This window comes from Aptenodytes forsteri, unplaced genomic scaffold (genome assembly GCF_000699145.1).
Source record: "Aptenodytes forsteri isolate BGI_AS27 unplaced genomic scaffold, ASM69914v1 Scaffold199, whole genome shotgun sequence".
NCBI lineage: Eukaryota > Metazoa > Chordata > Aves > Sphenisciformes > Spheniscidae > Aptenodytes > Aptenodytes forsteri.
Window position 1 is genome coordinate 697102 of NW_008795921.1, and position 12908 is coordinate 710009.

Below are 12908 nucleotides of genomic sequence, written 5' to 3' on the forward strand. Positions count from 1 at the left end.
TAGCTAATTGTACCTTTTGGCCCAGCCTGGCTTCAGAATGGAAATTAAACAACTAGATACTGTGATAAAAAAATACAATTTAAGGAAGACTTACATTGTACTTCAGAGCCCCCTTTCAAACAGCAATTAAGTGCACTTTGTACCCTGATTTACCATATTCTTCACTGTGTTTAGCCAGTTTTGTGTCCTTTTTCTTCAGCCTCCTCCAAAATGGTGGTATTTGGAATAGTTTTTTGACTTCTAAACTGCACACTTGAGTGAAGCCAGTTCCTGTGCTGTGAGGCTTGCTCTTTTCTTCTGAGAGATAGGCTGCTTGCCGACTCTTTCCTTGAGCATTTCCCCGCCCCAGGGCAAGCTATATTTAAAATAATAATAATATCAGAGCCCTTCTCGAAGTGACACAAAAGAAAGAGCACGCACACACACACGAAAAAGCAGCCGGCATGGAGGAATTACTGATTTCAACAGGAATGGAATTTCTTGCTCGCTGCCTTGTTCGGTTTGTCAGACCTCCCACTATCTGGATGTCATAAACTGCAAGGTAGCAACAGCAGAGGAGGGCAGGGGAGGGCAGACCAAAGAGGGTCTTTTTGGTAAACTAGCAGCTTTTGCAGTGTGTATTTTGGAGGTCCTCTGCTTGGGTGCTTTTTCAATGCACGCTTTCCATTTGCAGAGGATGGCTTGCAAACACAGCTGCATGCAATTACAGTGTTTTACAGGATGCAGGCTTACAAGACACAAAATCTAAGGCTCACGATGGTAGACACTAGTGAAAAATGTAAGTGTGAAGCTTTTTCCATGTAGAGGGGAAATTATGACACCCTTAAAAGGAAGGAGTAATATTCAGTCCCTTTCAGTTTTAACTCCAGGTCCGTGCTGACATGTTAATCAAATTGGCAAGAGATATTTATAAAAAATTGAAGTCACTCTGATGTCACACTCATTTGTCAGAAGGTGGGTGTAACAATTAACCCCAGCAACCTGTCCCAAGGAAGCGTCCCAAATAAAGCAGTTCAGTAAGGCAAAATGGTATACAGCAGAGGGGGAAACAAAACAGCCTTCCACCATTTCTGCCTCATACCTCTGCTGCCAGAACATGAATTAAGAAGTAGCCAACTCTTCAATTTTCAACATAACAAAAAACCTACTCCCAAATTCACTGAGACTTACAGCTGAGGGGGTCTGCTGCTCCCCTGCCCATCCTGAAATACATTGCAGATTTCCCTCACGTAGAGGGCAACAGCAGGCAGTTTGGAGTGAGAGTTCAGAGAGGTGCGAGTGTGACCCGGCACCGGTGGGTCCCGGCATGCCTGCGGGCCCACGGGAGCTGCAGTGTGCTCGCATAGCTCAGCTCTACATGCAGCACTGCTAACCCCGCTGCAGATCCCAGGGGGCTGCAAACACATGGAGAGTTACCACAGCTCAGCTGGCAACTGCTAATCTCTTCAGGGGTCAAAACCTTATTAAAGTGAGTCTCAGAGCACTCGCCAAAGCCCATCTGAATCTATGAGGCACTGTTACAGAAAGCCTTTTACAGTAAAGTTCCTCTGGAGCTGGTTTTGCTCCCAGCTGAACCCACACCAACAGCCGTCACAGCAGGACAGAGCAGCCAGGCAGTAGCTCCTACTGATGCCCACTTGGCAGTTGGAAATGAGTCATCCCAGCGCTTAAGTTTCCCAGTCCCATAGATGAGGCCAGAAGACAGTTCGTCAGGCAACACAAGCTGGTAAAAAAGGCTGAGAATGCTGAGTTTAGCAAGAAATGTTTCAGCCCTGGCAGTCCTGTCCAAGAGCCAGAAGAGACCCTTTCTCTCTCTCCTTTAACATGATAACCAAATGGGTTACTGTGTTCACCAAGTGAATTCGGCATCCGTGCTCCAGAGGGTTCGGCCGCTGTCCCTGTGAAGATGCCGTCGACATGAGAGTGCAGATCTGCTGCAGAGGTTGTGCTCCACTTCTGTTGAACGCAGCTACTGTGAAAAACAGGGCACAAGACCCTTTGGCTAGGGCTCCATATAATCCTTTGTGAGGAACCCAGGTGTCCTGTTATTTTCTTAGATGCCTCCTTCCAGGCTCTAACGGCTCTTTAATGTAACAATCATGGGTGGGAGGAAACCGTGGGTCAGAGGCTGTAGCTGCCAGCAAAGCCCAGTTTCGCCAAGCAGAGCTGTGCACCTTTCACCCACTCCAAGGATGAGATGGAGGTTTAGAACCTGGTTTTCTACTTTCCTGAATGAATACGCTAAGAAATAGGCTGTGTGTAAAAGGCTTGTGAATCCTGATTTCACATCTGCAGCTCCCTGTAGACCTGAAGCAGATGCCTAAAGGACCTTCCTGTTCCTTACAGAGTAGCTTCATCTCGCCTTCACTGCAGTGGCGTGACTTTCACTCAGATACTTCATCCTTCCTCTGCTCCAATGACTCATTTAAGACTGTGGCTCTACTCTGGACATCAGGAACATAAAAGGTAAGTGCAAACAGGCTGAATGTTGCCTTGTCTAAGACCTTTGCAGGTACAGTCATAAGCTCTTCAGATAGGTACTGCACCATTTCCTTTGACCTAGGTGTAGACACATCACTGTAAGGTCTGAGTGCCTTCTGAGCACTACTCTTGTCTCCCCAGAAAACTATTTGACATATGTGAAGTTGAGGCACAGGTAGATGAAATGTCTTTCTTAGGTTTGCACATGAAACGTGGATGAGTCAGAAACCACCTTTGTGTAGCCCAGTATGTCAGAAACAAATCCATGATCTTACGATGTCTTCTAGCAAAGTATGTTGGATGTGCTACTGAGCACAAGTATATTGTATTATTTATCTCAGGGTGTTTTTTGACTGCAACAACCACCACCCCCACTCCCCCCAAGAACGTGAAAATGGCCTCCCTTCCATATAGTGTCATTACAGGCATCAAGCAACAAAAAAGTATCCAACTTTCCTGGGCTGAACCCAGTGAAAGGAGGGTACCAGGTCTTCCACAGGTGCTCTTGTCTCCTTGCAGAACTGAGCATGTGCTCTGCCTTGAAAGAAGAGTGAGATACAACTCCTGGATGATTTGTCATGTCTAAAGCCAGCCTTGACCATTGCTTTTCCTGAAGGTGAATAGCTCTGGAAAACTGTAGGTCCCATGGTCTTCCATTTGTAAACAAACAAGCTTGCACTCCCATAGCGGCAGAGCCTCACATGCTGCGACCTGCAATCCCAGGCAGCGTGTCTGCACTAAAAACAAAGACAGCTGCAGTCTGTCCCACTCTATGTAAATTAAGTGAAATCTTAGCTTAAAATGGTGATAATGTGGTCTGCATTAGACATAAAGCATTCTTTAGAAATGCAGCTGGCACTGGAACAGTCTACATACTGCTTTTTACTTTCTGGAAGGCACCAACGTATCAGATTCATGAAAGCCCCTCCTCTGTTCCCTAGCTCTGCTTGGAAATGTTGTAGGATATTAATCTGTCCTCTTGGGCAGGGTTTTTATGCTTGGCATGTTGCACATAACTGCTTCCTTGAAATGCTGCTTTTCAACAATTTCATCTGAAAGAGGAGAAGTAAAAACCCTAGTTTACATAACTCAAACGTGTTCTCAGGATTATTTTGGGTATAAAAATCCCTGGTTTCTGAGTTTGCCATTGCCCTCTGGTGTTTTGAGTGGATTGTGTAATCAGTAAATGTATAAACTGCAGAGGTTAATCGTTCACTCTGACATCTAAAAGTGAGGCAGGTGGAATGTGAATAATTCATGTTGTGGTCGAGACTACTACTATTTGGTATCTCTGTTTACATTTGTCAGGGGCTGTTGGAGCAGTTAATACTGTGGCGCCTCGAGACGTGAATCAGAGCCTAGTTATTACAAACCAGAACAAATAACTAAACAGCGCTGCTCTCGTTTTGACACACGCTCCGCAGCTGAGCTCATTCTGGAGCCCTCGACCTTCTCGACCCATGCCATTGCAGTGAGGTGAGAACAGGTTGACATGAACTTTCCGAAATCCACGCAGGAGCAGCGTCCCTCACCCTTGCTGTCCACAGGTGATGATCCCGAGCGAGCTGGGTGTTGCGGCACCAGCACCCTATGTCCTCCCATGGACCACCACTGAAAACCTGTGGTGAGTAACTGGTGTGTTGTTGTGGGGGTCTCTGCTGTGAAAGTGGCTGTCTGTATTGATTTGGTCTGGACTGCTTTTGAATAAGAACTGAATCTTAGAAGTTGAGGCTGAAGGGGAAGCTGGAATAACTCAGTTTAACTATAATTTCTAAGTGTAATATATACTAAGCAATCTGTAATAAGCAAATATATATTCTTTATATATATTAAAAAATAACTTAAACTCTCTAAACTTTCATGTCTATCCCACAGCAAATGCTAGTTTCAGTCTCTGTTCAGTCCCAGGTGAAGCTGTGATTTATCTCTTACTTTTAAAAGCCTGATTGTCTCATTCATCCATGAGTTTTGCAAAGATGTGCAGTATTCCTGGTGATTTGTAGGGTGTCCTCCTTTCTAACCACATGTTATTCTTTCAGGATCTGCAAGTTCCTCTGCATACTTAAAGTCCCAACAAGGAGGTAAATATGAGAGAGAACCTGGAGCACCTTAAGGCACATCTTTTAGCTGCCTAAACCTGTGCCCTGAGATGAGTAACATTGCACCTGCGACCCCTTTTAGGTTGATGTGATTCCAGTGGAGCTCAATGGAATTGCTGTGGCATAAAAATGATGTAATGACTAGTTGGCTGGAAATTAGAGTCAGAATTTTTTTTTCTCATGTGCAATTTTGACTATTTAAACATTTCTTTTCCCATGTCAAATTTTTTTCATGGGAGGAAAGGTTCTGAAGAACTTCAGTTTGGAAGTATCCAAACATTTTGCTTCAGTCTTGTTGATCTAAATGTAACATTTTAATATTGTTGAATTAAAAATGTTTTCTTATGAGCCAGCTAACTGGCTGAGATGCAAATTGTCTTATTCCCTTATTCTCCTGGACAATTTATATCCACCATAACAGCAAGCCCAGAAGCGGTTTCAAGTTGAAATAAAATATTCTTGTTCAGTTAAAAAATAAACTGAAATCTTTGATTTGGGTTAAGCCTACATAGTGAAGGAAATATTTTGTTTTGATTTTCCCAAAGGAAACCTGAATGCTTTGGGCAAAATTAATTTTTTCTTGCATAAAAAGTTGATTTGGTGGAAACTTAATTTCCCACTAGAGGCCACATTGCTTGAAGCGTCCATTAAGTTTTTGTGCTGAAGCAATGAATAGCTTTTGATGCTTTAAGGAGGAACTCTGCAGCCTTATTTAAAGAAACCTCTCTAAAAATCTATGCTTTATTTTAGTGAAACCTGAAGGGACAGGTTCTTCTTCATGTCTTTCTCTCAGCTGTAAACATTAACTATTTATATATATGACAATAGCTTTTATATCACCAGAGGCCTCTGCAGACATTTGATCTACTAAAACACGTTTGGCTTTAGATACTTTCATTTCAGCTCTGCTAGGAAGAAGCTGGCAGGTTGGCTTGTTCTGAGACAATATTATGCTGTGTTCTGAACATCTGAGTTACAAATTGGCCAGTTCCAATGTAGGTAAAATTTTATTTCATCCAGACACACATCAGTGCAAATCCCATGACATAAAGCTTTGTATTCCAGCATTAGTACCGGAATCTCTTCCACTATCTTTTTCCCCAATTTAAACTGCCAAGCAGTAGTGAGCATTTTCCACTTGATTTGCTTCAGTCTACTGCTTAAAGATGCACTGTCTCCTCTTGCTGCCCACAATTAACACTGGTCATCATCCAAAGCCTTTATCACCTCAGCTGTTATCCAGTGAAATAACGTCTTTTTAATGGGGTGATCAAAACCCCATTTTGCAAAGGTGGCATTGTGGGAACTTTCTGCCAAGCCAGCATCATCTGTGGGGGGTCTTACACGTCTGTTAAAAGCTGTTTTATCCTTTCATCGGGCAATAGACACTGCAGAAGAAGGTGGGTGCACTTCATCCTTCCTTCCTTTCCCCTCCGCCAATAACTTCCATCGCTTTGTAAAAGATGACAAAGTTTTTATTTTTTTCCTGTATTCACTGCTGATGCTAACTTGTAATTTTAGATCCTGCAGTATTCAAGGATTCAAAAGGAAAACAAAAGTTTTTTCAATTTTTTGTGTTCCAGGCACTGATTTGTCAGTATTTCTCTGGGCTTTTTTTTCCTTGTTTCTCTAGTAGCACATAAGCAGAAAAACAAGAGTAAGCTGAATCCATAAGGACCTTGCTACATTTCTACTTGGACATTGATGGATGGAGAAGCATTTAAAAGAAAAAAAATCAATATTGAATCCGAAGAGATGGGTCACCTCTGCTGGTTTAGCAGCATTATGTGGTGGCAGGGAGTAATCCAAATATGTTTGTACTGCCCGTCTCCCCAGAAGCTCATGGGTTCACCAGCATATGGCAGACAGTACCAGAGACCTGTGGAATAGGTGGGGACCTGCCAGACCAGCAGGAGTTAAGATTACGAATATTTTTTCTCTGCATACCATTCTTGCTCCTTAAATGTGGCAGAACCAAACAGCTGCAGCCCTGAAGTGATGATCTTAAAAAAATAAATATAGCTGCTATTTGTTACAGCTCTCTATTAAAACTGGCAGGTGACTGCTGTTATGTTTTCCCTCTCTTATTCCTGGGATAGCACATTTTCCAACTTGTTAAGTTACAGTATGTAATTTATAACCATCAAAGTGGAAAACATTATGCAGCGCATGAATTAGCATCAGTATGAATGTCTGTTATTGAATGTGTGCTATATTTCTAGAAATAAGCAGTTATTCCTCCTTGGCAAACCTAAGATTTTTGCTATCACATTTTGTTTAATTATACTTGACTGATTAGAACAGCTTTAATGGATGCATGCAAGAGTCCTGCAAAGGACAGTCCCCAATGGGTCTAATTTTGTGTGAAATTCGGCAAAGTTGTTGTCTTTTTGCAAACATAATCCAGCATTAAATCAAGGTTGTTTGGGCAATGTGGACTGGCAAGAAGGTGCAAACTTGTAACAGACATACACTGGCTGATTGGCTCCTTAAATATTAGTCATGATATTGTGACTGTGGCTTGTCAAACTGTTAGTTAGCATTATAGGCTAGGATCCAGTCTGCCTCTTTAAGATAGATACCTACCTAAATTGTGGGTGAATAGAAAAACAATTGCCTTAATGGAAAGGCAACTGAGTCTCTCCATTGAGACTGGAATGGAAAAGCTTCCATTGATTCTGCGTCAGTAAAATTAGAGGCACTCATTCACTGGACTGCTGTGCTGGATCCCACCCTTTAATTAGTTCATGTAAGATGGTGATTCACATAGCAAGCTGCAAATTGTATCTTCATAGCACCTGGTTCTTAAAACAGTGAAAACCGAGACAGATCTGCAAAATATATTAAAAGAACTGTATTAATGCCAGGTATGTAAATAGTTTTTTACATCTAGATTCAGCACTGTCTGAACTAGTTGACTCAGCTCAGCTGACTGTGCTGAGACTTTGCTGCTTACTTCCAATGTTTTAAATGCTGTATTTCTTGCAGAATAATTTTACTATAATTTAAGCTGTTCCAGAGGAAATGTAGCATCCTTTTGGCTTAGTGGCGCAACTAGTTCCCACCGTCTTTTTTAGACTCAGTTTGTGAACAGGTACTCTACAGAATCTGTAAAATTCTGCTGTGAAGGTCCTGCGGAGATCACAAAAACAACTTGATTTGTAGAAAAAGCTGCTATTTACCTAGCTTAATAGACACGGCTTTATCTGTGCTCTAGTTCCTGAATATCACTGGAATCCAAATGTTTTTCTTTAGAACACTTAAGGCAATCAAAACTATTTATTTAAAGCACTGAATCACTTAAGGAAACAACTGGAATACTACTGAAAGCTAAAATATTTTTCCAGCAGGGTTTGACATCTCTGTAAACATTTTGGCTTTAATTTTCTTCCTACTCATTTTTGAGTCCACCAAGGATCCAAATATCAAGTTTTCTATCAGTTTCCACCAGGGATGCAAGTACTGTAAGTTGGAGTACAAGTGGAGAACCTGATCACTTTATGTAGTGTAATTTATACCCTCCCACACTCTAACATATGGCTGAACACCACTGTATTGTGGAGTCCGATAAAAGACTGACTTTTTATGTTATAGTCTTTTAGGAAAATCCACACTCACTGGGCATCTCCATATCTTACACACTGGTATTGTACAAACATGGGCTACAGCTGAGCATCAGAGCCATGCGGGGCAGGCATGGGAATCCCTGAGGGCACCTCTGATCTGAATGTTAAATTAGCTTTATTGAAATATCTCTTTTAAATGAACTGAGCCTGATGTCTGTCTTGTACTGGAATATGCCTTCTTAATGATGCTTCCTTGAAAGCTGTTGATGAGAGGCAGGAATGAGGGAACGGTCATTACCATTAAGAGTATTAAAGTGTCAAATGGTAAAAGTTATTGCCTTTCTTCCAACCACAAGTTTTCATGATGTCTATTAATACAATATAGGGCACTGCAGCTTTCTGTGGTACACGCAGAGCCACTGAACTAATGCATAGATCATCCCCTTGCACACAATTAAATCCCAGTTAGCTGCTGGTTTGCTCTGGTCATCTGTGAGAAAATCCGGAGAGACATGCTGGCATGACCCACTGCAAGGAAGATGTATCTGTGTAAAGGAGTCCCGGGACTAGGGCAGATCAGAGTACTTCCCACAGCATACATATCCCTCGTGAGGATGGCTGCTAGCATATTATCTAGCCTTGGCAGCTATCCTGTACATGTCCTTGTGAGATACCATCAAGGAAAGACTTCACGAAGATTTACAGTGCTACTGCAGCAAGGACAGGGAGAATGCATGAGCACCCTTGGGCTGCCCACAGGATGGATGGGAGGCATCCAGGAGAGCCCTCCGGGCTGACAGCATTCCCTGGGACGTGCTGGCAGGTACAGGGTGTCAATAGCCCCAGCGCTCCAGTGACTAACTGGGCCCTGTACCACAGCCCTCACATGGTGAGCAGAGGCACTTTTAATGCAGGTGTGAAAGCAGATGTTCAGGGTGATAAGGAGGAGAGATACCAGGAGCAGGGGCTGCTGCAAAGTGGCAGGATCTGCAAAAGAGAAAGTGAGGGGTGTATAGGAGGATGAAGGATTTGATGTTTGATGGGTGAAGGGAAGAAAGGGGAGGGAAGGAAGATTTATCTATTAGTTATGGTATGCAGATTCATAAGAGTCAGGTATCAGGTATGCAGAGTCAGATGAGTCTTTGACAAAAACTCCCTTCGATTTCCTGTGGCCAGCTAGATTCCTTTGTAAGCCCAGGAATGATCCTTTCCCACATTCATGATTTGAAGTTTGTTACTTCAAATGTAAGAACTCACCAAGTAAAAAAAACCCACAAGATTATATCTCTGTCCAAAAGAATCTTTAGGGTCCTGGAGGGCTCTCTTTAAAGTTTTAATCCTTCCTTGGCTTTCATACGCTGTCAAGTTCTTATTTTAATGCCCTCTTTATCCTTCAGTATTTCTCAGACTACTTTATCTCCATGTGTTTGTCAGGCATACTGTAGAAAGAAAAACTTCTCCAAGTAACTTAGACCCGTGTCCCTGGTTTGGACTAAGAAAAGGAGAGCTTGGCAGGGGAGTACAGTATCTTTCAAACCATTGGTAAATCAATGTAAATGGAAAATCTCCTGTTTTCACTCCAGCGTGTTGCCAGGTGTGGGAGGGAAACAGTTTATCTGAGCAAGGTTCTGCAGTGGGGCAGAATCTGTTCTGTAGGTATCTTCTTACTGCCATTTCCCAAGGTGCTGTGCCAGTATGCTTTCCTTTCCAGTCTGACTTTTAATACCTCTGACACTGGAAATCCAGTGACAGCCTGAGAGAAAACAGCAGAGAACCTGCCTTTGTAAAGGAAGGCTTGGAACGGACATGTGAGCTTTCAGTGGAAACTATGTGTAGGCAATAAGTCATAATTAGTTGCACAGGTTACAATGGGGAGCAAATTCAGAATAGGGATTCATGATCTTTTGTTTGCAGAGGCAGGCTCCTGGTGCTACTGGAAGTCCCACCATGGACTGCTTAGTAGAGGTTAGAGGCTGCGTGTTTACATGTGTCTCATTTTATTTATAGGGAGCTTTTGGATTGCGCAATCCACAGCAGAAAAGGCAGCAGGAAAAGTGCATCTCCTTTCCTGACTGCCTTGTAGGAAAAGCTGTTATGAACACAACTCATTTATCATCAACGTATCATTTATTACAGTCAGGATTTGTGCGTAGGGCAGTTTGGAAGTGAAAAGGACAGAAGTGCCTACAGCATGTTGACTTTGGAGAGACACTTCTGCTATAAGGAGGTCGTTTCTGCCGTTTGTGCCTTATACCTTGTCCCCAAGAAACACACTGAGAGGGGAACAGAAATCAAACTGTTCTGTGGTGCTGGAAAATGTCAAGGCTACGAGACGTACCTGGCACATGCTAGATGGAATCAATATATCACACAGGAGAGCTGCAAGCATTGCACTGAATTGCTTTTTTGATGCTCTGTGTGTAGTGTTTAATGTATCACGTGGCATTAAAATGCAAGATTCCAGCCAGAAGTTTGCCTCTGAAAGTAAATTGGGCATCCCCCGAAACGCCTGACAAGAGATGAGCTTTGTATTGTTTCCTAATGGCCGAAACCCCTGGGCCCTGCCAGCCTGGCAGAGTCCGAGTCCCGAGTCAAGGGCTTCTCAGTGAATGCTTTTTTTCCTGTAAATATGTGCTTAAATATCAGGCTGCTGAACAGGTGCGTCTGGCTTGAATTATCCTGTGCTGTTGATAGGTGAACAAAGAAAATATAGCACAATCCAAGACAAATAAAGGAAGACTTCGTAAAAGCAAAAACTTATTTTTCGTAACAGTGAATTCTCTGAAACCAATAGTGTTCCCACTAGTGTAAACTGAATGGAGAATCAGGCTCCCACAAAATGTAAGCTGGAGAACGTGGGGCAGAAGTTCCTGAATCAAAATTCATGAACTATCTCAGTGACTCTAAGTACTGAAAAGAAGTGATCCAGGCCTATTTTATGGGCTGCAGTCTACAAATGGCATGGGGACACAAAACTTACTGGGACTTGTAGGTTGTTCTCCAAAATAAACAAATCAGTGTTACCCACCTCACTGTCCAGACTGTGGAAGATTAATTATTATAGAGAGTCACAGAAACGAGAAATCAGCCTGGTGCTATAGGAAGGCCATCCCAGGAGGCCCTGAGCTCCAGGAAAATGCAAACGTGAAGCTGGGGAACAGTGGATCCCTTCTGCCTGCAGCTGTCTGGGATGGGGCTCCCCATTTCCTCATCCTGCTGCTGTTTAGATGTTTAGATATGTTGTTCCAAGTTCTCATAACGTCCCTGGCATCCATGTGTGCTGACAAGTGAGAGCAGTTAGTTCTGTAATGTCCAAACCAACTAGCAAATTACCACCTGAAGTCTGCTTTCTGTGTCTGCCCCCCCCCCAACTTCTGGTCTGAGTTCACATACGTTGTGTAGCCACTGACTTTTACGAGATAAGCAGCTCAGTGCTTGCACCCTGTGTCTCTGTCTCGCGCATGCTCCCTAGTAAAGAACAGGAATGAGCCATTAGATTCAAAATTTGAAAATTTGAAATGCTCCGGGGTGTATCATCAGCTGGAGAAAAATCCCATCATTACACTGCTACTACAGCATCCACCTTATTTGTGCCTCCAACTCAAATGCATTAAACTTAATTACACAGTAGTACAATTCCAAGACAGATTTAACATATTGGGATAGGAAAACCTTTAAAAAAAGCACTCCTTCATTAATAATTGAAGTGGTGCTTGTGCTGGCAACAGAGGAAAGCAAAGTGATGCCAGCTTGTGGGACACAGTGCAAAGAAGCAGTCTTAAAATGTTTTAATAAACACTTACAAATCTTGAGTTTGTGGTCATTTAATCTGGAACATGGAGTCAACAGATGGAAAAACCCATTAGGTCATCTATTGCGTGTCCCTGGCAGTGCAGGACTGCTGCAAGCAGTGTGCTTCTGTTGGTTAAGTCTAGTTCTCCACACCCCAGGCAATGGGGCACTCACTTCCTAGAATATCTTCCTATGTAAAGACTTCTCGGTTTTTCCCCTCCACAACGGGTAGTTTAAATTCACCTTGTGATTTCATCCACCATTCCTAATTGCATCTTTTCTGCTGAAGGAGGTAACTCCCCTTGGTGTTCAGACCCTTCAAATATTGATAAGAAAATCGCTGTGTCCCTTTTCTTCTGCAGATGTGTTTAAGCCCAGTTCTATGCATATTTAGCCTTTAAAATCTTTCTTCCTGCAGCCCCCGCATCCTTTTTGCTGCTCTGCTTTTACGATTTCTCACTGTGCACGTCTTAACATTTCAGCTTTGATGGTAATACAGCAGTGAGGACAGGTTTGCCAAACCCTTGCATCCAAAGTGGAAGATAATTAATCCTATTGTTCTTCCATTTTACGATTGGAGAGAGACAATTTGCTTTTGCTTGGACTCTCTTCCCACCGCCTTCTAGGCTGGAACACATTGTCCCCTCCAGTGCAATTTCAGCCACATTCAGTCCTTGAAATTGTGTTTGCAGCTTTTTCCCTTAAAAGGGGGGGGGGCGAGGAAAAAAGCGGAAGTGAGTTAGGAGCTTTTGCCCTTCCCGTTTCAGAGCTGTTTCATTCCATCATTAACCCTGTCAGTGCTAAAAGGGTTTGGGAAAAGTCAAGCATGGGGGGAGGCTGGTGACAGGCAAAGGGGATGTTGGAGCGGGTCCAGAAGAGGGCCACGAAAATGATCAGGGGGATGGAACACCTCTCCTATGAGGAAAGGCTGAGAGAGTTGGGGTTGTTCAGCCTGGAGAAGAGAAGGCTT